Raw genomic sequence first — 25,058 nt, forward strand, 5'->3', positions numbered from 1 at the left:
AAACTTTCTCTGCTTTTGCCTCGCATTTACAGATTTGTTGGGTGGCCCCACAGCCTTATCATGGTCATTCTTTTCGGATGGCTTGTTGGTTTAATTGTGTTTACCCTCCCCAGACTCACGCGCTCTTATTTTCGCCAGTGTTGGGGGTGGGTATTGACTTTCAGGAAGGGCAGCCATGAGGCTGCAAGAGTCCGGTGCCCGGATACACTGTGAATTTTCCTGATGCTCTGTAAGCGTGGAATATTCTTCTGTTCGCTGGAGCCCCTGACCCCTGGCCCTTCTAGAAGATGAGAGAAGAGAGGAAATCTCTTGTGAGGGCTTTTAGGGAGAAGAGGGTGAAGTTTTGGTTTTCCTTTCTGGCCTCAGGTTTTCCAAAGAGAGCCTGGCAACCCCCAGCGGCCCACTCCACCACCCTGAGTCCTGGCTCCCGGAGCTGTTTTGCTGCTGGAGCAAGCAAGCCCTGGAGAAACGTGGGTTTGTGTGTGTGCTGGGGGGGCGGGAGCCTTGAGGATGTGGGGACTGTGTCTGCTCTGCTGTTAGTCATAGGATGTTGCAGACCTATTTTGCATACTGGCGTTGACAAGTTGAGGCTTGTTCACTTGACACAGTCCTGTGGTCACAGCCAATCTTTCTAAAACCCTAACCGGTGGAGAAGGTGGTTGTATGGATCTTCTGAACCCTGAGTGGAAACTTCCTGAAAGATTTATTAGGAGAGAAACCTTCCTGGAAGCAGCAGACGGACAAACAGAATCCCTGGCTGGGCAGAGCCTCGTGGCCTGGTCTCTGCCGTTGGAAGGGAGTCGCGTCTTAGAGGTGAGGACTGCCTCATGGTCTCGGCCGGTGGCAGACAGCCCGCCTGGAGTTCTGTGTGTGGGTCCGGTGATGGGAAGGTTGGGTGGGCCCGGTGCCGACCGTAATGCTGTACCCACCGAACTCCTAGAGGGGATTTAGTGTGTGGTCGCATTGTTGTCGTGCCTGGTTAAGGGTGCTTTTTACTGTTGTTGCTTTACTTACTTTTGAGTGCAGAATGTTGCATAAACCAGGCTTCTCTTGAAAAGTAGACGAAACCAGCCTCTTTTTTCGGATTTTCCTCTCTCTTCCTCCCTCTCCCCTCCCCCTCTCCCCCATGCTGTCTGGTGTGTGCTTTCTGTCCGTGGCTGGAGCTTTCTTGGGGTTGGAAAGAGGGAGTTCTTTTTCTCAGTTCTGAAATATCAGCCCCCCCCCCCGCCCCCCCACGCACTGGTCTCTGATCGCTGGTCAAAAACTCGGGTGAATTCTCACTGTCCACATCCAGTCAATCCCTTGTGTTTTGGGTGTTTTTTCTGGAATGGCTGGCAGGCAGGCTGGCTGGGTTTGGGGCCTTCTGACTGCCTGAGATGGACATTTCTCTCACAGCTCAGCTAAAGAGTCTCCCGGGTGATAAGTAAGTCGTCCCCCACTTCATCTTTGCGTTTGTGTCCCTGAATTTAGTCAGACCAACGGCAAGCCATCCCTTTCCTGAGGAAGCCGAGCACCTTGGATAGTTGCTGGTCCAGTATGTTTGTCGAGGTGGCCCTGGGTCTTGCCAAAGGCTGTACCCAAGTGTGCTTGCTCGAGGTCAGATGCTCTCCTGGATACTTGGGCTTTTTATTTTGTATTCCCTTTCATAGGTGGCTGTAGACACATCACTCTCCTTGTTTTTGCTTTTGTTCTTGTTTTCGTTATTTTTCTTTCTCTCCTGATGCTGGTTTGTGATTTCTTTAAGAGACCAGGACTCCCTTGTTTATATATCCCGTGTCTGTAGGGGGACCCTGCTCCAAGGTGGGAACAGTGCAACAATCTGGAGTCATTTTGACCGTTGATGAGTCCCATTGACAGGCACTTCTACACTCTCCCTGCCTAGTAAACCTCAAAAATTCTGGGCCTTCCTGGAGAATATTGCTCAGATGGTGCTCTGATAGCTGCCTCTTCTGTCTCTCATGTTTTTCCAAGTAATCTAAGGAATTAATAGCAGGAGTAATAATAACAATGATAGTAGTTCCTGTAATAACAGGAAACTGTATATCATGTCAAGCATGTTCTTTGCATTTTATGCCCCTTACAACCTCACCAGGCAATTATAATAAAATGTCTAGCCGTGATGGGGTTCTTATTGTGGGCCAGCCTCAGTTCTAAATGCTATAAATATATTATCTCCTTTAATCTCCCAGTAATCATATAAAATAGGATTATTATTATTATTGCCGTTATTTTGCAGATGAAGAACCCACAGCTCAGAGAAGTTCGAAAAGAGCTCTTCTGGTCACACAGCTGGGGCACAATGGAGCCATCGGGATTCGGCCCAGGGCCGGCTCCCGGAAGTTAGGGGGCAGTGAAATAAAAAACAAGCAAAAGGGGCGCCTGGGTGGCGCAGTCGGTTAAGCGTCCGACTTCAGCCAGGTCACGATCTCGCGGTCCGTGAGTTCGAGCCCCGCGTCGGGCTCTGGGCTGATGGCTCGGAGCCTGGAGCCTGTTTCCGATTCTGTGTCTCCCTCTCTCTCTGCCCCTCCCCCGTTCGTGCTCTGTCTCTCTCTGTCCCAAAAATAAATAAAAACGTTGAAAAAAAAATTAAAAAAAAAAAACGAGCAAAAGATGCTTGTTGGCCTGGAGCAGAAGGACACAGGCAGGATAGAAACCCAACATCCTACCCAAAGACACCCCTTCCTCTGGCTGCCTGCCTCTTTCGCTCTGGGGGAGCAGGCTGCTTATAGTGCAGCCAAGGAGCCAGTACGGCCTTTAGTGTCTGGAAGGCTCTGGCCCCAGGGTCTGGGGAACAAAGCCTCTGGGGTCCAGGCAGGAGCCTGAGACATGGTGCAGAATCCATGAGCATTTGCAAAGTGCCACATCCAGGCACCCTGCCTGGCTTTGTGACCAGCGTTCAGTTACGATCAACATCCACAGCAGATGGGAGATAGGGTTCTTCTGGCCAGTGATCCCATCTTCCCCTCCCTCACACTCCCCGCAACTGTTCGGGGTCCCTGCCGTTACCCTGAGCGTGTGTAGCTCTTGTAGTCCCTGAACCTCCCCATATAGAGACTGTGGTGGGTAGAAACAATAACAGCATGGGCCACAAAACGCAGGACTTCCATTCACGAGGCCGAAATTGTCTCGGCCAATTTTTTAACGGCAGGATTCTGAATTGCCTTTCCTTTATTTTCTCTTCCTCTTTTGGGGGGGGGTGGGGGTACGGTGAAGGTATAGGGTGGTGTTTTGCTGGTGTCTGGTGGGTAGTCTGAACCCCAGGATTCCTTGTTTACCTGCCTCTTTTTCCCTTGTTGACCCTAAGCAGCTTGAGAGTGAGGGGGGAGTGAGTGGGGCCGGTGGTGTTCTTCACCTGTCTGGTGGCTGCCACAGCCCTGGTACTTAGTTGAATCGGGTGACTGTCAAGAACTGCTCTGTTTTCAGGGGCGCCTGGATGGCTCAGTCCGTTGAGCATCTCTAGATTTCGGCTCAGGTCATGATGTCACAGTTCTTGAGTTTGAGCCCCACATCAGGCTCCTGGCTGACAGTGCAGAGCCTGCTTGATATTCTCTCATTCTCTCTCTCTCTCAAAATAAATAAATAAACTTAAGGGAAAAAAAAAAAAAAAAAGAACTGCTTTGTTTTCAAGGATACAAGCAGCCCCCAGTCTGCAGTCGCTGTCTTAGCCTATGAAACAGCCCCACATGGTGGGAAGTGAAGGGTTTGCCCCAAGCAAATGGACACTGAAGGCAGAGAAGGAAACCAAGCAGCAGCAGAAGGCATCTGGGGACATACAAGGGGTTGTGCAGACCAGGGTTACTTTGGGGCAAGTTGCTTCACCTCTGTAAGCCTCAGTTTCCTCATCTGTAAAATTGGGACGATAAAATACCAGCTTCACGGGTTGCTGTGCAGAGGAAGGAGTAGAGGATGGGCAGCAGGTATCCAGCAGAATATTTGGGCTCATAGTAAACCTTCAGTAAAAGTTGGCTAATATTACTGCTACAATTAATGGGTTTCATTACTTCCTGTGGCTGCTTGGAGTAGTGGTTTCTGAATACATTTTAATGTGTAAAGGGAACATTCTGGTTACACAGATGATGAGATGGCAGTGACTTCATTAGAGGTCTTTGCAAGCATCTGAGAGAAACGCTGGCTGTTAGGAGTAAGAAAGAGATAAGAGATCAGGGAATCTGCAGAAGCAGGTCTCAGAAAGGACAGGGATGGGGGGTGTCCCGCACCAGTGAGCCTGTCTTTGCAGGTTACTTGTCTCTGCTGCTCTGCAGGGAGAATGGGTTTTCCCTCCCAGGGGTGGTGCAGAGCACTTAGCACAGAGGAAGTAAGCTCTTGAAGAAGACATAAGAGCAGTTGTTGTTATTTATTATTCTTTAGGTCTCCCTTTTCCTGGTAACTTTGTTACTCTGCTCAAGATTGATTGATCCGTTCATTCATCTCCTGAGCAGTTGCTGCGGTTCTGTTCCAGCTGCGGGAGAGAAATATCCCTGCCCTCCTATAGCTTCCTTTCTAGTCCAGACCACACAGTGGGGGCAGGGTGGTCCCCAGGGGGAGATGTGGAACACGGGGAGACAGTGGAGGCAAAAATTGCACCCACTGCAGTGCAAAGTGGCCCTGGCCCCAGTGTCCCGTCAGGCGGAAGGTGCTTTGCACAAGGCCTGGCATGCGGTAGTTACTATGTAAGTGGTAGTTGCTATATTTATACTCTCCCATTTCCCCTCCTGAGATTTTCCTCCATGGTGCTTGTTATGGACTGAATGTTTGTGTCCTTCCAAAATTCCTGAGTTGAAACCTCAACCCCCAACGTGATGGTATTTGGAGGTGGGGCCTTTGAGAGGCATTTAGGGATAGATGAGGACTTTAGGGCAGGGTCCTCACGATGGGGTTAGAACCTTTGTAAGAAGATATCCCAGCCAGCTTTCTTCCTCTCTCTGCGTGAGGACATAGAAAGAAAGTGAATTTATAAGCCAGGAAAAGAGCTCTCACCAGAAGCCAGTTTGCCAGGATCATGATCTGGCTTCCAGAACTATGAGAAAGGAAATTTCTATCGTTTGAACTGCCCAGTCTATAGTATTCAGCCCGCACAAACTAGGACAATACTTATTACCCGATATACCGTATATCTGTCTTCTCTCACTAAATTGTAAATTCTGTAAGGCTGAGGGCTTACAATGCCTTCATTCGTTGTCTTTAATTCCGCAGATATGTAGCCTGCAAATATGTGTGCCTGCTCTGTGCCATGCACCGTTCCAGATGGTGGAGATGCGTGAAGGAACAATAGAAAGGGATTTCTGTCCGTGTGGTGCTTGCGTTATAGCTCGGAGAGGCAGATAAGAAGCGGTAGACATGATAAATAAGGACATTAATAGCGTCTTAGATGGTAACGTGTCCTCCGGGAGCAAGTAGAGCAGGTGAGGGTCTGGAGGGCTGAGCTGGGCTGTGGTGTTGACCTGCCTGGTCAGGCAGGGCATGCGTGCTCCATCAAGAAGCAGACACTGGAGCAGCCTTGAAGGAGGTGAAGGAGGCTCGTCTAGAGGAGGGTGTTACGGGTCCTGGGGAGAGCCCGCGTAGAGGGCGAGGGCATCGGGGAGCCTGTGCGATGAAAGAGCACCAAGAAGAATGAACTGGAGTAGCGTGAGCCAGGGGGACAGAGGCCAAAGGGGGAGCCGGGCGGGAGCAGTCCGCAGGCCTCTCAGAAGGCGTGGTCTTTTTTTTTCTTTTTAATTGAGGTGTAATTGACCTATCCCATTCCCTTCGGCTCTGGTGTCATCCTGTTCATTCCGTGCCTTGTGTGTATCATGACATGCACCACAACCAGTCTGGTTAACATCTGTCGCCTTGTGCTTGCCTTGGTAAAATGGGCCATTGAAGGGTTTTAGATGCAAACGGATTGGACGTGACTTAGCTTTTGGAGCGGTTGGTCTGGCTGCGGTGCACAGAAGGGCCGAAATCAGAGCCAGAAGCCAGGGCTCCAGGGGTGAACACGCAGGTATCTCAGGTGCTTGGTCCAGGCAGGTAGCGGTGGACACGGCTTTACAAGTAACGGGCTTCTGCACTGGTCACTGCTGAGTCCCAAGCATCTGAAACTGCACCGTCTGTCCCGTGGGGTAGCCACCAGCCTTACGTGGCCACTGAGCACTTGAAAGAAGCTGGTCTGAATGGAGATGTTATGTACATGTAAACTTTCAAAGACTTCGTATCAAGACCGTAAAATATCCCATTAATGAATTCTTTAATGTTGATTGTATATTGAAATGATACTTTGGATATTATATTGGCTTAAGTACATTATTAAGATCAATTTCACCCGTTTCTTTTAACTTCTTAAAAATGTGGCTGGTAGAAAATGCGAAAGGGCAAGCGACTCACGTTCTGTTTCTGTCGGATAGGGCGGTTCTAGAACAGTGCCTGGGATGCGGTAGTCACGCAGGGAAACGAGTGAGTGAGTGAGCGAGCGAGTGAGCGAGTGTGGGCACAGGGATGCTGCAGTGAATGAGAACCCAGCTCTGACTTGAAGAAGCTCCCAGGGCGGGAGAGAGAGGCAGATTGCTAAGAGGCAGCCGGGTGAGGGGCTCTCCAGAGCCTCAATGACCAGGCAGAAGTGGGTTTAAGTGGGTCCTGCAAACTCTGGGCGCTTTCCGAGGATTATAACCAAGGAGTACTTTTCCAAATTTTACACTTACAGAGAGAGAGAGACGACGAGTGCACATGGAGGGGTGGGTTTCAGGAAGGAGGTCCCTGAGTGGAGGATTCCAGTCCCTTGGCAGACAGAACTGTGACGGGAAATGCAGCTTTCCTTATGGGAAAGAGATGGGAGCTTATCCCGGGAAACCTTGGGAAAAGGTCGAGAAAAGTTAAACATAATTTCTTGAGTGAAATACAGTCAGTGTTTTGCCTTTATTGCTGCTGCTGTCTTTCTGGTGTACGTGTTTGCGTCCCGACTTGTCCCGGTTATCATCAGGTAATAAGCATTCCTGACTGCGTTGTATGCCCTGTCTGTGTTATTTTTATTGCACAGATTACATTTCTGCTCAGTGGCTGTTTCATCGCTCAAATAATCATTCTTCTTATTTGGAGGTTCAGCTCCATAATAGACTTTCTATATATAGTATCAAGGTTTCTAAGGTTTCTATTCTTTGGTTAAATCTTTTTTTTTTTTTTTTTTTTTTGTAAATCCTCAGTCTTAGGCTTATATATCATAGCGTCTCAATATTTTGAAAATGTTAGGTAACTATTGCCGCTCATGAGATTGGCCCTGAAGCCAAGTTGCTGCTTCCTGGTGAGAGGTGTGATGTTTGTTGATGTCAATGATGCCTTGGAATGTCATTAATATTCATGTATCGTGTGTGTTACATGCCCGCATGTTTGTATGCAGCACATACACTTGCATTAGTTTTTTTTCTTTACTTTTATTTATTCAGCCACTATTTGTGGAATGCCCATTGGGTGCTGAGCATTGTTCTAGGCTTTGGGCATTCAGTAGTGATCAGCAGATATGGTACCTGTTCTCAGGGAGCCTACTATGTAATGGGGGAGACACAATGCATCCATAAAAAACCCCGTTATTATAAGGAATGTGAGAGAATATGAATAGAATAATGCGAGAAGATAGTTTATTTGGGATGAAAGGGTCAGTGTTGAAATCCTGCATTGCAGTGAGACACAGAGAACTGGCTGGGAGATCACCAGAGAAGGAGCAAAGCACACACGGAAAGGGAAAGATTGATACCTGTGACCAGATATTAAAGGAGAAAGCACATCTAAGCACAAAAAGCTATAATAATGAGGATAAAGGGTTCCCCAAAGTCAGCAACAGAAAGCCAACCGACCTCATAGCAAAGTAGGAAAAAGACAGGAAGCGGTGCTTCTCAAAAGAAGAAAGCAAAGTCAGCAGGGCATGTGGAAAGAGTCTGAATCTCACTGGCCAAGGCGGGATCGAGCTGGTTGAGGTCTGGTGTCTGTCCGGCAGATGTCCTCTGCTTTGGGGCACAGCACGAGGCGTTTTCGTAAACACGCACACAGCTGGGTAACACCGTCCTTAATCATCACTGTCGAGGAGCGGACCATTTCCATGGTCCCCAGACTCCCCTCCGGCCCCTTTCAGTTTGCTCCCCCGCCCCCAGCCGCTGACAACGGATACTTCCCTCTCTGACCTGACACTTTGGCCCTTTTCGCATAAACGGAATCAGACAGTGTGTTGCCCTCGGAGTCTGGTTCTTCTCTCGTAGCCTGAGGCGTGGGAGGCTCGGCCGAGTTGCTGCAGGAACCAGCGGCTCGCGGGTTGAGACGGCCCGGGAGCGGTCTGTCCACGGATGTGCCGCTGTTTCAGTGTTCATCCTCCAGCTGGAGGGTGTTTGAGTTGTTTCGAGGGGCCACATTTTTTCATGGTTTAAAATGCACCCGGAATAGGAAGTCTGACTCAAGTCTTGGCGAGGCTGTGTGGCACAGGGTCCCCCGATTCTGCTCGCGAGCACGTGAGGTCGCCCTGAGAGATGGTTGACAGCATGAAGTCAAGTCAGAAACGGGCGCAGCCTCGCTGCCCTGCCAGGCTGGGAATTCACAGCTCATGCTGTCTGTTACTTGAGGATACTTAGAGATGGATGTGAGTGTCTGAAAAATGGGCCGGCAAGATTTAGATTGAACTCACTGTTGTTGTCATCTTGGGAGGAGAGAGGGGATGGGCTGGCCCTGAGGGTCAAAGGTACTTTAACTTGACTTTGAGTGCTTTTTAAAAGAAGATTATAGACAGGCAAAATGCTTCCTGGAGGAGGTGACCCCTAAGCTGAGTCATAAAGCACAAACAGGAGTTAGTTAGGGGTAGTGGGGAAAGGGACTGAAACCCGTTCCAGTTTCCCAGATGGCTGCTTCTCTGAATGAGACGTGACTGTTAGGAATGAATCTGCAGATGCCAATCTTCTGGAAGAATCCAGTGATTCCTAACCTTCAGTATCGTTCAAGCCCCATATCTACCAGCTGCCTCTGACTGGAGAAACCGTGCTGTGCCCTGTGCCCAAGGTGTCCACAGGGCGGACAGCACTCAGCCTGGAGTTTGGGGTGGGTGAGGGCTGGGTTCTTGCCCAGCTCCACGGCTCGCATTCGCTGGGCTGCTCAGTCCCTGCTCACTGCAGGCCTGTGACGCAGGAGGTACTCAGACTAAAACTGGGGAGAAATTAAAGACTTTCCAGTCTTTGAGTTTCGGGATCTAGTCTGCCCTCTGCAAAGTTTGCTCTGGCCAGAAGGAGGGCAGGAGGACAGGCTGTGGGAGGTGGGGGTTCCCAGGAGGCAGTTCTGGAGCTGTGATGTCGATGATGTCTGGTCTTAACGGGGGGACCCAAGGCGAGAATATTGCATAACCAGGGTCAAGAGTGTTGGGAAACCTCCAGGTATAAAATGTGAAAACCTTATCGTACCGTCTGAACGGCGTCTTCCAAAACCATGTCCGTGTGCAACAGTTACTGAAACAGTGATCTCCCCATTCCTTGGTCACCTCTTGCTTGTTTAAAAACCCTTTGCTTTTCCTTTTTAACGACTAACTATGCAGGGAATGCCTTTCTGATTGAGAAAGCACGTATGGAATGTCCAGAGAGATGATAGGGAAGGGATAGTGCCTTTGGTGCGGGGAGGACCCAGGAGGCTCCGGCCAGGGGGTCTCCACGCTCCTCCCCCCAGGTGCTCCCACGGGGGGAAGGCGCCTCTGTAAAGGGGCAGGGGAGACAGCCTGCAGGTGGGGCCCCAGGTCCCTACTGGCCGTGTCCTCTGAGGACAGACCTGGCCGGGACAGTCTGGCCTTTGCCTTTGCCTGGATTTTTCTTATGGACCAGATGCACGAATCTGTTTTATAAGAAGCAACGCACCACAAGGCTAGGAGCTCTCTTTGTCTCTAAGTGGGAAGATTGGCTGAAGTGATCCCAAGGCTGCGTCCAGCCCCGGTTGGATGAATCATTACTTAAGTGGGGCTATGGAATAAACCCTGTCAGTATGAATGCGGGAAAGGGCCTCTGTCTGCTCCAGCTGCTCTCCCATAAATAACAGGGGACTTTCCACACAGAGGACCTTTTGTTTTTTTCTCTTACCTTTTGAAAAAAATGGGAAAAGCCAATCCGACAAGAGGGCACTCTCAGCTATATTAGCTAGAGTGTTCTTTGGAGACTCCTCGCCCAGGACACCACATGTGGACCGATCTCTCTGAAATGGCACTCTGATCTCATCCCTGCCTCTGTTCAAAACCTTCCATAGCTCCTTATCACTGTGGGATAAAGTCCAAGTGCCCCAGCTTATTTGGAAGGCCGCCGGCTACCTCTTCAGTCCCACCTGGATCCCTTCCAACTCTGCTCTCCAGGCAGAAGTCCTTTCTGTCTCCAAAATAAACACACACGTGGGGGCAGATGTGGCCCCTGAGCCAGCAGTTTGCATCCATTGCTGTGGCTCTGTCATTGCAGGAGCAGACAGGACATGCTTTTCTGTGCCCCCGGAGCCTGGTCGGGACCTGGCATGCCACGGGGGTTCTCCCCGCTTAAATCCTTAATGCTGCACCGGGGGCGAGCACCTCCCTGAAGATAAGGTGTTAACGCTTTTCCCTGTAGCACAGTTTGCCCGCATTATTCTGAAATGCTTCTTCAGACCCTTACATACTTTTGTGATGGGCTGCGTGTGCCTGGAAAAGTAATTGCTTCTTCTATTCTAGACTGCTCCTTTCCTGTCCCTGTTCCCTCTCTGCCCCCTCAACACATGTTGGCTTTTTCTTTTTTTTTTTTTTTTTCCCTGAGGAAGCCAGTCCTTTTGCCTCCCGCTGGATCCCGCGGTGTCGGTGGGCTGTTACTTAGCAGTGACGAGGATGGTTTCCAGGCAGCTCACCGGCTCTTGCCCTCCCGGTTGGTTAGTGATGGCTGATTTCTGCCAGGGCAACACACGTGATTTTCAGATTTCTCTTCATTTACAGTGAGCTGTCGTAGCAAAGTTGTTCAAGAAACCAACCAACCAGCTACCATGGGGAGAAAAGCCTCCTCCCGTTTGGGACAGCGTTTCCCATCTCATCTTTGTGAGCACCGCGCAGGAGAATCTCAACAAGGACGTGGTGGGCAGCTGCAGGAGCTTCCTGTGGGCCCGGACCTGCACACAGAGGCCCTGGGGAGTAACCTAGGGGAACTATGGAGTTTACAGCATGGGAGGTCTAGCCCCTGCCTCTGAGAGAGACAGAGCGAGAGCAGAAGCGCTGCCGTGATAATGTAGCATTAATGTCATTCTGATGCAGTGTCATGGAACTTAGTATTACTAATTGCTGTATGAAAATCCTATAGCATAGATACCAAGCCCCGACTGTTGCACCAGTGTTAAGAACTTTCCCCACGTCATTTCATGTAAATGATAAATATGAACTTAGTACACGTGAAGATTGCACTTGAGCAGCTAAATGCAACCACCCGGCGTTCAGTGCGTGTCTCACGTGCAGGCACTGCCCTGGGCTTGCGTCCCTGTGGGTGAGAAGAGCTGGGGGATCCCTCTGAGACCCTCCCCACCGAGTCCGGTGCAGGGATACGTACATGGGATTTTGTACGTGCCGACAGCACCAGAGTGAGTTGGAGGTTCTCGGATGTGGACTGGATGGTGCTGGAGCCCGGGGAGCCAAGCAGCTGACCACAAGGCAAGGCTTCGGGGAACAGGTGACTCGATGGGTCTCCGGGGATCGGGTGGTTGGTTTGGAAAGGCTGCTAGGTTAAGGTGAGAGGGGTAATGGACGGGGTTGGTGGGGTGGAGCAGAGTAGGTAGAGATGGGTTAGCCTTCACAGGGCTGATCTCAGAATGGGAACACTGATCGTCCTTTTGGGTGATGGCAAGGGTCTGTAGTGGTAATAGTAGTGTGTCACTGACAGTAGCTGAGCCCTCTGTGTGAGGGATGCAGTTGCAGGCACTTGACCTGCATCAGCCCTGTGCTGCTCAGTGCTTCCTTATGCGATAGGGACCACTGTCAGCTCCATTTTCCAGATGGGACAAGCTGAGGTTCAGAGGACCTGGCTGACTCGCCCAAGTTCATATAGCTCTTCAAAGATTGGAACCCCGGTCAGAGTGCAGAGACTGGCCCATGAACTCAGACACCCAGGAAATAGAAACCTGAATCCTCTTGCTTAGATGGGGTTTCTCTTTATTCCCACCCCTGTTTTCCCATCCCCCTCTTCTGCACTTTCCGAAAGGGCAGGACAGTTGTGACTTCGGCTGCATCGTTTAGATATCAGGACCCCAGGTCTCTGGTTCTAAGTGAGGCAATCTCTGGATGGAGATTGTGAGAGAAGAGGGATGAGTGGAAGTGGCCTAGGTGATGTGAATTGCGGGTTAAGGACTTAGAGGAATTGCTTCTTCTGTGTCATAAACCTGTTCTAATTATAGATAGGACTTGGTGGGGGAGGGGGCGTGATGGGCACTTTGACGAAGCTCAGCAGAGAGGAAACACTCAGGTGCCCAGCTCAGCCTTGTCCTTCCTCGCTCTCTCCCTCTGATTTCTGAACAAGAAACCAGGGGTGCTGCCTCCATCTGCCCTCCGGGTCACACCTGTCAGTGCCTCCGTGCACCTAGCGTGGGCGAAAGTAAGTGACAGCGTCCGGTGGGCCCTTCCTTCATGTCCCTGGCCTCGTGTATGCCTCTGTCTCCCCAGACTCTGCCGCGACATAGCTGCGTGACCCTCACGTCTCTGTGCTGAGTTTCTTCCTCTGTAAAAGGTGACACAGGAGGAAACTGAGTTCAGATGAACAGATTTAGGGCGTGCCTCTTCCCTTCCAGGCACCACATCTGAGGCCCTGGGAACTCACAGTTTCTCTCAGAGGTGGTTGGGGACCTGCCCGTCCAGCAGGCCCATCTTGAGGGGGCAGGTGGAGGGGCAGGCGGGGAGGAAGTGAATCAGGCCTGCCCCATACCTCACCTCTGGCTCCTTAAACCCGATGTAAACAGGAGCGGGGAACAGACAGCAGGACTGTGAGCCCTGCAGACAGGAAATGAGTTTTGTACTGTCTGTTGTCCTGGATTGCCAGTTTTCCTGGTGGAGAGTGGACCTGGGAGTTGAGAGGAAACCCTCTTGCTGATAAGGCCTCCGTACCTGATACATACCTACTTGCCCACTGTTCCCAAGAAAAGAGTTTCAGGGTGTTTGATGGGCCACCTCTACACCTGTCTGGAACCCCCCAGTCAGTGGGGGTGGGGGGTGTTTTCTGTGTGGGGTCCCGGTGAGTGAGCCAGTGCCCAGCGCCCAGCGCCCTGGTACCTGGTAAAGATTGGGTGAGGGAAGGTACTCGCTGATGGGGCAGTCAACGGCATAGCAGGGGTCACGGCGCGCCCACACCGGACGTTCTGACCTATCAAAGGCCTGTCCAGGAGTTGTTATTGTTGTCAGAATAAATGACTAGCAAATGCTTTTGGTGGCAAACATTTGTGGTGACAGAACTGGCGAGCACATTTCATGGGGCTTCAACAGTGAGTCTGTTATACTCTATTGATGTCCGCAAAAGAAGCGGATGGCATCGGTAGGCCAGTCGGGAGGCACGATGGTACGCGGACGCCTGTGACCCCTCCAGCTTGCTCAGGAACTGGAATGTGGCCAATGATCACTGTGAACTGAGGGCAAGTGCATCTTCTTTCGAGTCTCCCTTGCGCCTGGCCTTCAGTGCTTCTGCTGGAGGGAACCATCATCCTGGATTTGGGGCTTATTACACCTTTGCTTAAAATTGTTTTCACTACATGCATGAACATGCCTCAATACTGTACTGTGTTCTTTCCTTCCTTCTGGGCTTTACAGAAATTGCATGCCATGCCTAGCTCAGTTTGCCACTGAATACCACCGTGGTAGGGCTGCGTTGAAGCACGCTGTTGTGGTCTGTTTCTCACCGTGGTAGTCATCTCTTCCATGATATGAACAGACCACTGTTTCTTTATTTGTTCTCTGGGGGCACGTGAGTTGTTTGTTTTGTTTTGTTGTTTTGTCGTTTCCCCCACACAAACAGTGCTGCTGGCAGCGGTCTCGTATGCCTCGTCACGCGCGCCTGAGTGTGTGTCTAGGGTGTTAGGACCCAGTGCCGCTTTCGGATTGTCCCAGAATCATGGCCTCTCAAAACTGGAAGGGATTTCTTTGGCCAAGTAGTTCACCTTCATTGGTAAGCTAAAAGGAAAGGTTCTTGGGTGGTGCTTAAGAGCTCAGTTGCTGGAAGCAGATGGCCACAGTTTCCCTCCTGCCTTTGCCTCATTCTGTTACTTAGTTCATTGTGCAATGGCCTTAACTTTTCCCTGTCTCAGTTTCCTTAGCTGTGAACTGAGGGCAAAAGCCCAGATGCTTTTGAGGTTGAAATGAGATAATGAGATAGTGTATGATTAACTCATGATTAAACTCATGGTTACTTCTCCTTTATGGTGGGCTCAGGATCCCAGGCAGGTTCACAGTCCTGCTGGACCACTGTGCTCTGCCAGACGATCTTGACCTGCCCAAGTGGGATTTCCCCTCTTCCTGTCCAGATTTCCCAGTGCCTTTCTGCATGGAATGTAGGAATGCAGGGCCCCTCCTGCGGTGTGTGTGTGTGTGTGTGTGTTTATGATTGCCCACGGCTTCCAGACTCCCAGCCAGGATAAGCCTTTCAGAACCAGATAAACTGATTGGAGCCTAATAGAATGGGCTCCTGAGAGGCCCCACCCCACCCTGGATGCCTCCCTGAAGAATAAATAGCCATGTAATTCCTGTGCTACTCCTCGCTTCACATTCCAGCCTTCGGGCCCAAATTATGGGAGGAGAGCAGGCAGATCACTCTTCCAGGAGAAGGACCCGGTTCTTCAGCAAGATTTATTCATTCGTTTATTGTGTCAGGCCCAGAGCCTGGGCTTTTTACTACTAGGGCCTCTGCCTGGCATTTTAAAAAAAATTTTTTTTTTTTTTCAACGTTTATTTATTTTTGGGACAGAGAGAGACAGAGCATGAACGGGCGAGGGGCAGAGAGAGAGGGAGACACAGAATCGGAAACAGGCTCCAGGCTCCGAGCCATCAGCCCAGAGCCCGACGCGGGGCTCGAACTCACGGACCGCGAGATCGTGACCTGGCTGAAGTCGGACGCTTAACCGACTGCGCCACCCAGGCGCCCCTCTGCCTGGCATTTTAAATAGTTCTGTTACTTGATGGCAGAGACCACGGAAAGCCGTAGATAATTGTTCACACGCTTGAGGAGCAGGGAAAAGCATCACACAGCTTGATGAGTAAGAGTGAGGGCCTCCAGTTCACACATTGTAGGTTTTGGTCCTGCCTCTGACTTCAGAAGTCTCCCGTCTCCTGGGGAGGGTTACTCTCTTGAGCCTGTTTCCTCATCTGTGAATTTAGAAAGTAGATAGCACCTACTAGAGACTGTGTTATGAGGACTGAATGAGAGACTTTGTGCTTTCAGAGCTTCCCCCAGAGCCAGCAGGAAGTAGGTGCTCAGTAAGCGCTGGTTATTATTGTTGCACCCAGGTGGCTCAGTCGGTTGGGCATCCCGCTCTTGATTTCGGCTCAGGTCATGATCTCACGGTTTGTGGGTTCGAGCCCCACCGAGGGCTCTGCGCCGACAGCATGGAGCCTGCTTGAGATTCTTTCTCTTCGTCTCTCTCTGCCCCTCCCAGCTTACATTCTCCCCCTCTCTCTCTCTCTCAAAATAAACATTTAATAAGTATATAAGTGCTGGTAATTATCCAGCCAGCCTGTGAGCCCCAAATACACCAGTACAGGGTGTCGGGCACAATAGGTGGTCCGTAAGCAAGTGTTGGATGAACAAAGGTGTTTATTAGCGCTTCTCATTATGAAAAGCCCATTTATAAGTGTTGCTTCTTTTTTTAAATTCCTAGTTTTGGAGTCTTGGGATCCATGCTTAACCCCTGTCTCTGCAAAAATAACATTAATTGCTTCCCTCCTTTTGGACTCACGTTAGTGCACATGTAAATAGCTCCCACTGTATGCGAGCCTCCATTCTGAGCGCTCTGCCTTTGTATTTAATCTATAGTTTAGCCCTTACTACAGTCTGTGTGATCAGTATGAATTTCCCTGTTTTAGCGACAGGGAAACTGAGGCGGAGAGGTAAGTGACTTTTCAAGGTAACAGCAAGGTAATTGGTAGGGACTGAGCTAAGATTTGAAGCCAGGCAGCCTGATTTTAGGATCTTTTCGTCTTAACTGTTACGCTTTCCTGCCTGGAGGTTATCTCCACCTCAGGGGCTCCGGGTAGTTGGTCGAGATTTGCGAGGTGGAAGAACTTGGGGGCACTTGAGAAGCCTATTAGTGGCCCCCACCGGCAGCCACCCTCCAGGAGCACAGAGCAGTCTAGGGGAAGCCCCCTCCCCCCAAGCTGAACTGGTGGGGCTTGCGAGTGGAACACTGATGTCCCTTTGTCCTTGTACCACAGATCGCCTGTCCCGTCCGGCAGCTCCAAGGATCCTCCACATTCTTTTGTCCTTCTGGACTGTCAGTGGATGGAATATGGTTTAAGGGTAGGGCCGAGCACGTGGGGTTTAGAATTCTTTGCCTTTTTTAGTGGTGTGGTTGCTCCTTTGGATTTTGCTCTGTGCTCCCAGTTCAGCCTGTTTGGGGATGAATCTGAGTGTAGAGGATAAAGACAACTTCTATCCAGTCACCGACCCCTCCTGCAGACCTGACTCATGCTGGACAAAGGCTACCTCTGTGTGGCTGGGACGTAATCAGTGAGAGTGGATTAGCGGCAGGCTCCTTCCATTTGTTCCAGTGGGTCAGGGAGCTCAGGGCACACACCCTCCCTCCCTCCCTCCCGGGCAAGAACGGAAAGCTTCCAAGTTGTGCCCCTCCCCCTCCCAAATTGACAGTGTGGTTTTCCTTGTGGGAGTAATCAATTATGCCTTTTAAGGATATCTCCCAGCTGTTGAGTGGTTTAAACTTCCAGATGTTCCTTTGCCCAGGAAGCAGAGAGGGCTGGATGACTGGATCTCTTTAAAAGTTGATGCAAAAAAATCAGTGACTTGCCTGTGACCCCCAGGGGACATGTAGTATTTCCTTCTAGGCATAGAAGCACCCATTTGCTGGCTCGGCCTGGGTGAAGCATTGAGCAGGTAGTAAATGAAGACAGGTGACCCGGATTTGGAGGCAGGAGGCTGTGTGCCCCTGGCCTGAGCCGATGACCCCTCTGACCCTCAGTTTCTAAAGCTTTCAACGGGGGGCACTTTTAAAGAACTACAAGAAGCATCGTCAGGTACAAGCCAAAAGGGTCTGTGCAGACGTTAGCTCTTACCGTCTAAGGTGGTTGTCCTGTATCTGCCGACGGGAGGAGACAGAGATGAAAGTCTGTACTGACCTTTCACTGGGGGACGTGGAGGCGCAGAGGGGTTGGGTTTGTTTAGGCTGTAGCTGGGCCTGTGCTCTCCAGTGTGGCCGCCATTGTGGGGCTGCTGAGCGCTTGACACATGGAACCAGTCCGGATTGAAATGTGCCGTTAAGTATAAAATGTCCACTTGATGCCTAAGTCTCAGAATAAAAAAGAGAATATAAAGTACCTTCAGTGGTTATTCATATTGATGACATGTTGAAATGATAAGAATTAGATGTATTAATTTAAATAAAACACATTATGAAAATTAATTTCTTTTTATTATTATTATTTTAAAATTTTTTAATGTTTATTTTTGAGACTGGGCATGAGCAGGGAAGGGACAGAGAGAGAGAGAGAGACACACACACACACACACACACACACACACACACACACAGAATCGGAAGCAGGCTCTAGACTCTGAGCTGTAGGCACAGAGATGGACGTGGGGCTGGAACTCACGAACCACGAGATCCTGACCTGAGCCCAAGTCGGACTCTTAACCGACTGAGCCACCCAGGCGCCCCTATTACTATTTTTTTAAAGTAGGCTTCATGCCCAGTGTGGAGCTCAACACGGGCCTGAACTATGACTCTGAGATCATGACCCGAGCTGAGATCAAGAGTCAACTGACTCAACCGACTGAGCCACCCAGGTGCTCCTCTTACTATTTTTAATGTGGCTGCTAGAAAATTTTTAATTGTTTACGTGTCTGTCGTTATATTTTTGCCGGACAGTGCCGAGCTAGACTATTAACAAGAACAGTGGGCTTCAGAGTCGTGCCGTGTACAACCTGCACAACCATATGTGGCAGGCCTATCCGGTCTTGACAGACTTCTTGGATGTGAATCCTGGCTCTAGCAACAATTCGTTGTGTGACATCGGTTAAGCTGTTTGACCCCTCTGGAGTACAGTTGTTCTATCTGTAATGTGAAAATTGCAGTAGCACCTACTTTCCTAGGGTTGTTGGAAGGATTAAATGAAATAATGCATATAAAGTGCTTAGAATACTGTCTAACCCCTTCTAGGAACTCAGTGAGTCTTGGTTGGTGGAATTGTTATTGGCTGTTGTGTTTTTAGGACCTGGAGACACAGAGATGGAACGGCCAGTCTCACGGGGGAACCAGAAGCAGAATCCATGTAAATGTAGGGATTAGTAGAGGGCCTAAGTGCATCCGGGCAAATGAGGAAACATTCCCACAGAGGTGGAACTGTCAGGCTTGCTGGGCGGACGGGATGGCGGGACGTGGTGGGCAGATGAAGTGGCACCTGGTCAGATGGCTGGGAGCCGGCTCAGAGTGGGGGACCACAGGAGGAGCTGTGTGCCTGGGTGAACTGCAGGGGGGCACCTAGTAAAGGAACCCCAGAGAAGAGGGGCCAGCTTCTGGAGATTCGCCATCTAGAGCAAAAGAAGAATTCAGGGCCAAAGAGTGACATGACTGGATCTGGACGTGAGACCCCTCCGCTGCTCGAAGGAGGTGGTTTTGGAGAGAGCGCGTGGAGTCTGTGCCATGCAGACCAGGAGAAGGAGCTCACTTCTCTCTCTCTCTCTCTCTCTCTCTCTCTCTCTCTCTCTCTTCCTTCCAATGTTTTATTTTATTTTTTGGGAGACAGAGAGAGACAGAGCGTGAGCAGGGGAGGAGCAGAGACAGAAGGAGACACAGAATCCAATGCAGGGTCCAGGTTCCGGGCTGTCAGCACAGAGTCCGATGCGCGGGGGGGGGGGGGGGGGGGGGGGGCTCGAGCCCACGAACAAGGAGATCATGACCTGAGCCGAAGTCAGAGGCTCAATCGACTGAGCCACCCAGGTGCCCCGGAAGCACACTCTTTCAGAGGCTCACGTAGTCAGCTTTTTTTGGTTCAAGTTAGAAGCATTTACCTTCAAAGTGGCGTTTATAATAATGATCCCGCATATGTCCTCCCTTCCCCGTTTATCCTCAAGAGTAAGATGTTTGGAATGGTTGCTTCAGCTGGGAGCGGGGAGGGATTTGGGTTATTGTCCCGGGTTGTTGGGGAAGTGTGTTCGTAACAGGCTACTGGCCTGTCCCGCAGACAACTGCTTCCTATGGACACAGAGCTCTTTAAACGTATGCAAACAAGAAAGAGAGATGAGAAGATTCAGTTAGGAAGCTCCTTCTCATAGTATGTTTGAATTCAGAGTCTGGCACCTTTTTAGAAGAATTGGGTTTTTAATTAAAATAATACAAACACATATTTAAAATCAAACGGGAAAGTCTGATATGGAAGAACCAGAATCCTCTGTCCCCTCTTGCCGGTTCTCAGTCCTGTTCTCAGGGTGGGGGGTGGGTCAGTATCTCTAAATAATAGGCCCAGTTGCCTATCTCCACGGCCCCCCACCCCACCCCAGACCTTTTTTCCTAGGCCTCCCTGGTATCTTATGACTCACAGTTGCTGAGCCTGAGATATCAGCATGCCTGCCCTTCCCTCTTCCACCTCCCTTTTTCTGGCATCTATATTTTCATGTTGGCAAGGCGTGTAACATCCATATTCTCTCCCACATCCATAATTAAGACTTCTGTGCTTTATCCTCTGGATTAAGTCTAAAAGTTGAAACATTGGGAAACAACGTTTATAAGATTATGCCTCTAAATGGTCTTCCCTGCACATCCAAGCTGTGGATGCTGGTCACGTGTCCTTTCTGGACAGTCTGTTTGTCCTGGGATTTCCAGTCACCTCTTCCTCTTTGAACTGTGTGGCTTTTTATTCTGAGAGTAGCTGCTTTTTGAACTCTCACCTCCGCCAAGCCCCTCCCACCCTGCTTCTCAGATTGCTCTCCTGGGGACCCTCCTACCCCCTGCTCCCTGTTTGGTTACTGCGGACCTGCCTTGGTGTAGATGGTTCCTGGGGCTTTCCTTCTGTGTTCTCCATGGTCCTACTGGGCCTGTCACCTTTTACTGGATTCCTCCGTCAATCTCTTTCTAAACACATTCCCTTATTTTGCAGGATCATGTAGCTTGTTAGCAGAATCTGTATACTAAATTGTTCTTGATCTCATGTCACACCTGTTGCAGTTTTGATCCAGGAGCATGGGTCATCATATCTTTCGAATAATGCCGATTTTTATTTTCCCTGTGGAGAACTTGGGAGAGGGAAAACTCCATTAAGAGTGTAAGGAAGAAAATAGCGTCAGTGTATTTCTCTGCATTTTCTTTCTCCTTTCTTTGCTTATTTCTTTTAAATTTGAGACCACCCAATGTCCACAATTTTATTGGATTTTTCTCTTAATGTAATAGAATTACTTCCGCATGGAGTTAAAAGCAAGCTTTTAAGTATGATTTTTAGTACAATATAACGTAGTAGCCCATCGCGATGAGGGTTTGTCATTCTCCCAATTGTATCTGTAATTTTGAGTATGAAGAATATTTTTTTGTTTTTGTCTCATAACTAGCGCTGAGGTGAGTGTGTGTACGTGTGTGCATGCACACGTGTGCAAATAAACCTATTTTCATCTTTCAGATTTCCTTAAGATTTCTGGATGTAGAATGACTGAGTCAAAGTTCTAGACACTTTTAAGGCTCTTGATATGTATTGTTTTTTTTTTTAACGTTTATTTATTTTTGAGAGAGGGGAGGGGCAGAGAGAGAGGGGGACAGAGGATCTGAAGCAGGCTCTGCGCTCATGAACTGTGAGATCATGACCTGAGCTGAAGTCAGACACTTAACCGACTGAGCCCCCCAGGGAACCGGTTGGTTTGGCCAGATTGCAGCCACAAGATGATGTCAGACATTTGCCCTGTGTAGAGTTGCTTCTTCACTAAGTTGGGTTTCTGAGGTCAGGTTAATGTGGGTCTTGTCGAGGGGGAGGGGCTTATTATGATTTGGGGTTTCACTGAAATACCCCATTCTTTGCTGTTTGGAAAATAGGAACAGTTCTATAGCCCTGCAGTGAAGTTTATGCCCTGAGGTTTGCTGGGGCTGAGTGGAAAGCCCTGGCTTGAGCCTTAGGACCAGTCAATGTGAGTGTCACCTAAGAGAACTTTGGAGAGCCACTCGGCTTCTGTCAGCCTTCTTTTCTCATTGGGTAAGGGTAGGTTATGATCCCCACTTTGGAGTTACTGGAGCATGAAACAAGCTAGTAGAAATCTGGCTGCTGAGGAGGGGACCACCATATCCCACTTTGGGGATGCTTCAGTGGAAATCCACAGCATGGGTCTTGGATACACAACTAAAGGGTTTAAGCTTTCCCTCTGATGCATTTGGTTAGCTGTGTGTTCCTGTGGTCGCTCAGCCTCACTAGGGGTACGTGGCTTGCAGCTCCCCCTTGTCGCGTTGTGTCCCCCAAAACCATGAACACGAGAGAAGCCCATTTGCATCCGGGTGACCTACCACTCACCAGCTGTGTGACCTCAGGCAGGTTGCTTTGCTTCTGGGACCTTGGCTTCCTTTCCTATGAGATGGGAATAATAATACAGGCCTTCACTGCTAAGGTGTTTGTGAAGGTTGGATGAGACGGTGCCTGTAAGTTGCTTGGCCCGGTGCCTGGTCCTGGGGAGTGTTCAGCAAAGGCCAGCCGTTAGCACTAGCGCATTCCAGCAGATCTGACAGGTCCCCAGCGTGGACTCGAACCAACGTGCAGGCTAGCTTCTCAAGCTGATTGCCGGTGGCCTTGGCAGGTAGGTACATACTTTAGACTCTTCAGAAGTCAGAAGGGACCTATCCGAGCTTGTCATTTGACAGATGACAAAATCAGGCTCCAGATGGTGAGTAGTTCTTTTGGAATTTTCTCACTGTTCCCATTTGTGTGTAAAAGGAAGAACACACACACACACACACACACACACACACGCATGTGCACAGACTAGATCTGGAAGGAGGCACAGAGAAAATGGTAATCACGGCTTGCTGAGGAGGCTGATGGGCCTTCTGGGGGCTGGAGGGGAGCGGAGCATTGATTCTGTGACTCTTCATTCTAATGGAAATTTTTACCATGTGCATGTCTTAGTTCTTCAATCAATAAAAAGCAAGTTCTTAAAAATCCACCAGGTAGTAGGGGCGCCTGGGTGGCGCAGTCGGTTAAGCGTCCGACTTCAGCCAGGTCACAATCTCGCGGTCCATGAGTTCGAGCCCCGCATCAGGCTCTGGGCTGATGGCCTGGAGCCTGTTTCCGATTCTGTGTCTCCCTCTCTCTCTGCCCCTCCCCCGTTCATGCTCTGTCTCTCTCTGTCCCAAAAATAAATAAAAAACGTTGAAAAAAAAAATTTAATAAAAAATCCACCAGGTAGTAAAGGACCTTTGAAAGCCATCCTGCTCGCTTCATAATGCATTAATAAGAAGCGAGAGGAGTATTCAGACGTCTGTTTGTTTCATAGCTGTCCACCTGAACCCGCATACCTGAATCCTGGACTGGACGGCTTTCTTCTGGTCCCACAGACTGCCTGCCACTGCCTTGCTGGCCTTCCTTTCCGCCTTCCAGAGTCTGCCAAACTAAGCCCTGAGTCTTAGACACCCACCCTATAGTCCCCAGACAGCTGACCATCCCTGTGTGGATGGCCTGTGTAGGGGAGGCCCCGGGCCTGACGGAGCAGGCCTGAGGCTGGGGGCCTTGGCTTCGGCCCGGGCCCCTCCCAGCGCAGAAGGAAAAATCTGTGCAACCTGCCCCTTATCCTCCTTTGAACCAAGCCTTGTTCCAAGAATTTCAGAGCCGCCCTGCTTATATGGCCGGGTTGAGCTGTTCCCCCAGGCCCCATGCACGGAGTTGCAGCTCCCCGGAAACATTTCTTTTCCCCGTTTTTTTTCTGGCACGTGGATTTCTCACCCCACCCCAGACCAAGCATCTCAGGGGCCATTTGAGTTGAGCCCTGAAGGAGCATCTTACTGTGAAGCCTGTCTCGGTTGGGAGTGGAGGGGAGGGGAGGGGAGGGGAGAGGAATAGGGGAGTGGGAGGGGAGCCGGGGGAGGGGGGCTGGTGAGAGCAGAAAGCCTAAGACCCTGATCTTCCTCCCTCCCTGACACCTTTTATCTTCATCCTGGCCCGATGGCCCCCTCTTATTCCCCCCAGGTCCATTGTCACTGCCCATAATCCAGGTTGTTGGTGCCTAGTTAACCCTCTTTGGAGGTCTGATTCAGTGGTTGAGCAATTTTTTTCTACACAGTGACCAATTGAGGACACCCAAAAGTGTTTATAGGCCCACTTTTTGTTTACCCGTTCAAAATGAAAATAGCCATATTGATCCCACGGCCTGGAGGGGGCAGGGGGTGGCGAATCTCCTCACCACTTTGATTCTTCGCTTCATTAGACAAAAGGCTGTTAAGAATGGCCAAGGCTTTCTGGCCATTAGCACCTGGGCACATTTCAGCAGAGCGGAGCCAACTTCTCTCCCCTTTTCATTCTCAAGGTAGACCTCAGGCCGAAGGAATCTTGCTGTTTCTAGTTCCTCATTGTACAGATGAAGGAAACTGAGGCCCAGAGCAGATGTGACATTTCCCGAGGGAGAGACTGTAAGGTTCTGCTCAGGTGAGACATTATTATTGGTCACCACCACCACCACAACAACAACAACAACTGTAACAATAATAATAAGAAGAAGTGGCAATGGCAGCCCCAGAGTGTGAGGCTTTGGTTTTTCAGCCAGGATGGTGAAGCCTGGTGGCTTCTCTCTCCAGCAAGGCCTCATGAGGCCTGTGGTGTTTGTATTTCTCGTTGGCTAGGGACGGATTTTGAAATTTAAATGATAAAGCAGACGGGCCCTGTTTTCATAGAAGCTTCAGAAAACTTGTGGAAACCTCTGCGCAGTGTTTTTGGGAGCCAAGATAGGCCCAGTTTCCCTTTCACCGTGGGCAGAGAGGGACATTAAGGACAGTCCGTCGGTAGAGAGTGAATGACTGCATTCATCTTGATTAAGCTCAGTGAATTAACGAAAGGATGATGTATGTTCTACCAAACTCACCCTTTTATGTATGTGCTTGTGGCCAATTTGTCTTTGCTCGAAATGGAAAGCTGACAAGATGGGCTATTTTTTCCTGTTAAAAATAATTACACGCCAGATGCCGTTCCAAGTTCTGCGCCTCAACCAGTTAAAGATTTTTGGATCTTTTGCCCAGAATGCCTGTTCAGAAGGTAAGCTTGTTAGCATCCGAGCCAAGTATAATAATAATGATTCAGGTCAGGGACTACAAAGGACTCTGTGATGAGCAGAAAAATAATTACTGCATATAATGAAACCTTTTAAATGTATATATCAGAGATAGGGTGGTCCCCGCAGCAAAGACTTACGTTACGTTACAGCCGTGGAGTTAAGCCTCCATCCCCCTCTAAGTCTGTTCTTAGAAGCCAGCTCCTCTCTCCCTGGCAACCACAGCTTCCCAGAAACCCTTTCTGGTAGAACAGCTGCCAGTGGGCTTCAGACGGGGAGGACTTGAGGTGTGGCTTCCAAGGCTCCGTTTTTGGCTGCGTTGCGGAAAGAGGGTGACTGCTCGGGGCGAAGAGCCTGCTTTCTGGAGCCTGACTAGGGTTGACTCTGCCACTTACTAGCTGTGTGAACCTGCGCGGGGGTCATCACTTTCCCACCTGTGGAGCGGGAGCCGGAATGCGGCCTTGGCAGGGCTGGGGCACAGACGGGACCGGAGGGGTGATGTGTCAGGTGCTGCATTGGTCTCCTGGGGCTGCTGTGACAAATGACCACAAACAAGGTGGCTTCCAACAGTGGATGTTTATTCTCTGATGGTTTTGGAAGCCAGGAGCCCCAAGTCAAGGTGCCAGCGGGCCATGCTGTCTGAAAAGG

General features: G+C 50.0%; 1 long non-coding RNA gene across 1 annotated transcript in view; it reads left to right on the forward strand.

Moving 5' to 3' along the window:
* The first annotated feature begins 284 nt into the window (after positions 1–284).
* Positions 285–25,058, forward strand: part of LOC124507806 (uncharacterized) — a 277,191-nt gene continuing 252,417 nt past the window's right edge. Inside the window, exon 1 of the long non-coding RNA XR_006961129.1 lies at positions 285–813. This is a non-coding gene — a long non-coding RNA (uncharacterized LOC124507806). The remainder of the gene's footprint in view (positions 814–25,058) is intronic.

The sequence above is a fragment of the Lynx rufus genome, unplaced genomic scaffold (genome assembly GCF_022079265.1).
Source record: "Lynx rufus isolate CCGP_SWC_20201006 ecotype Redwood Valley unplaced genomic scaffold, mLynRuf1.p SCAF_12, whole genome shotgun sequence".
In the NCBI taxonomy this organism is placed as follows: domain Eukaryota; kingdom Metazoa; phylum Chordata; class Mammalia; order Carnivora; family Felidae; genus Lynx; species Lynx rufus.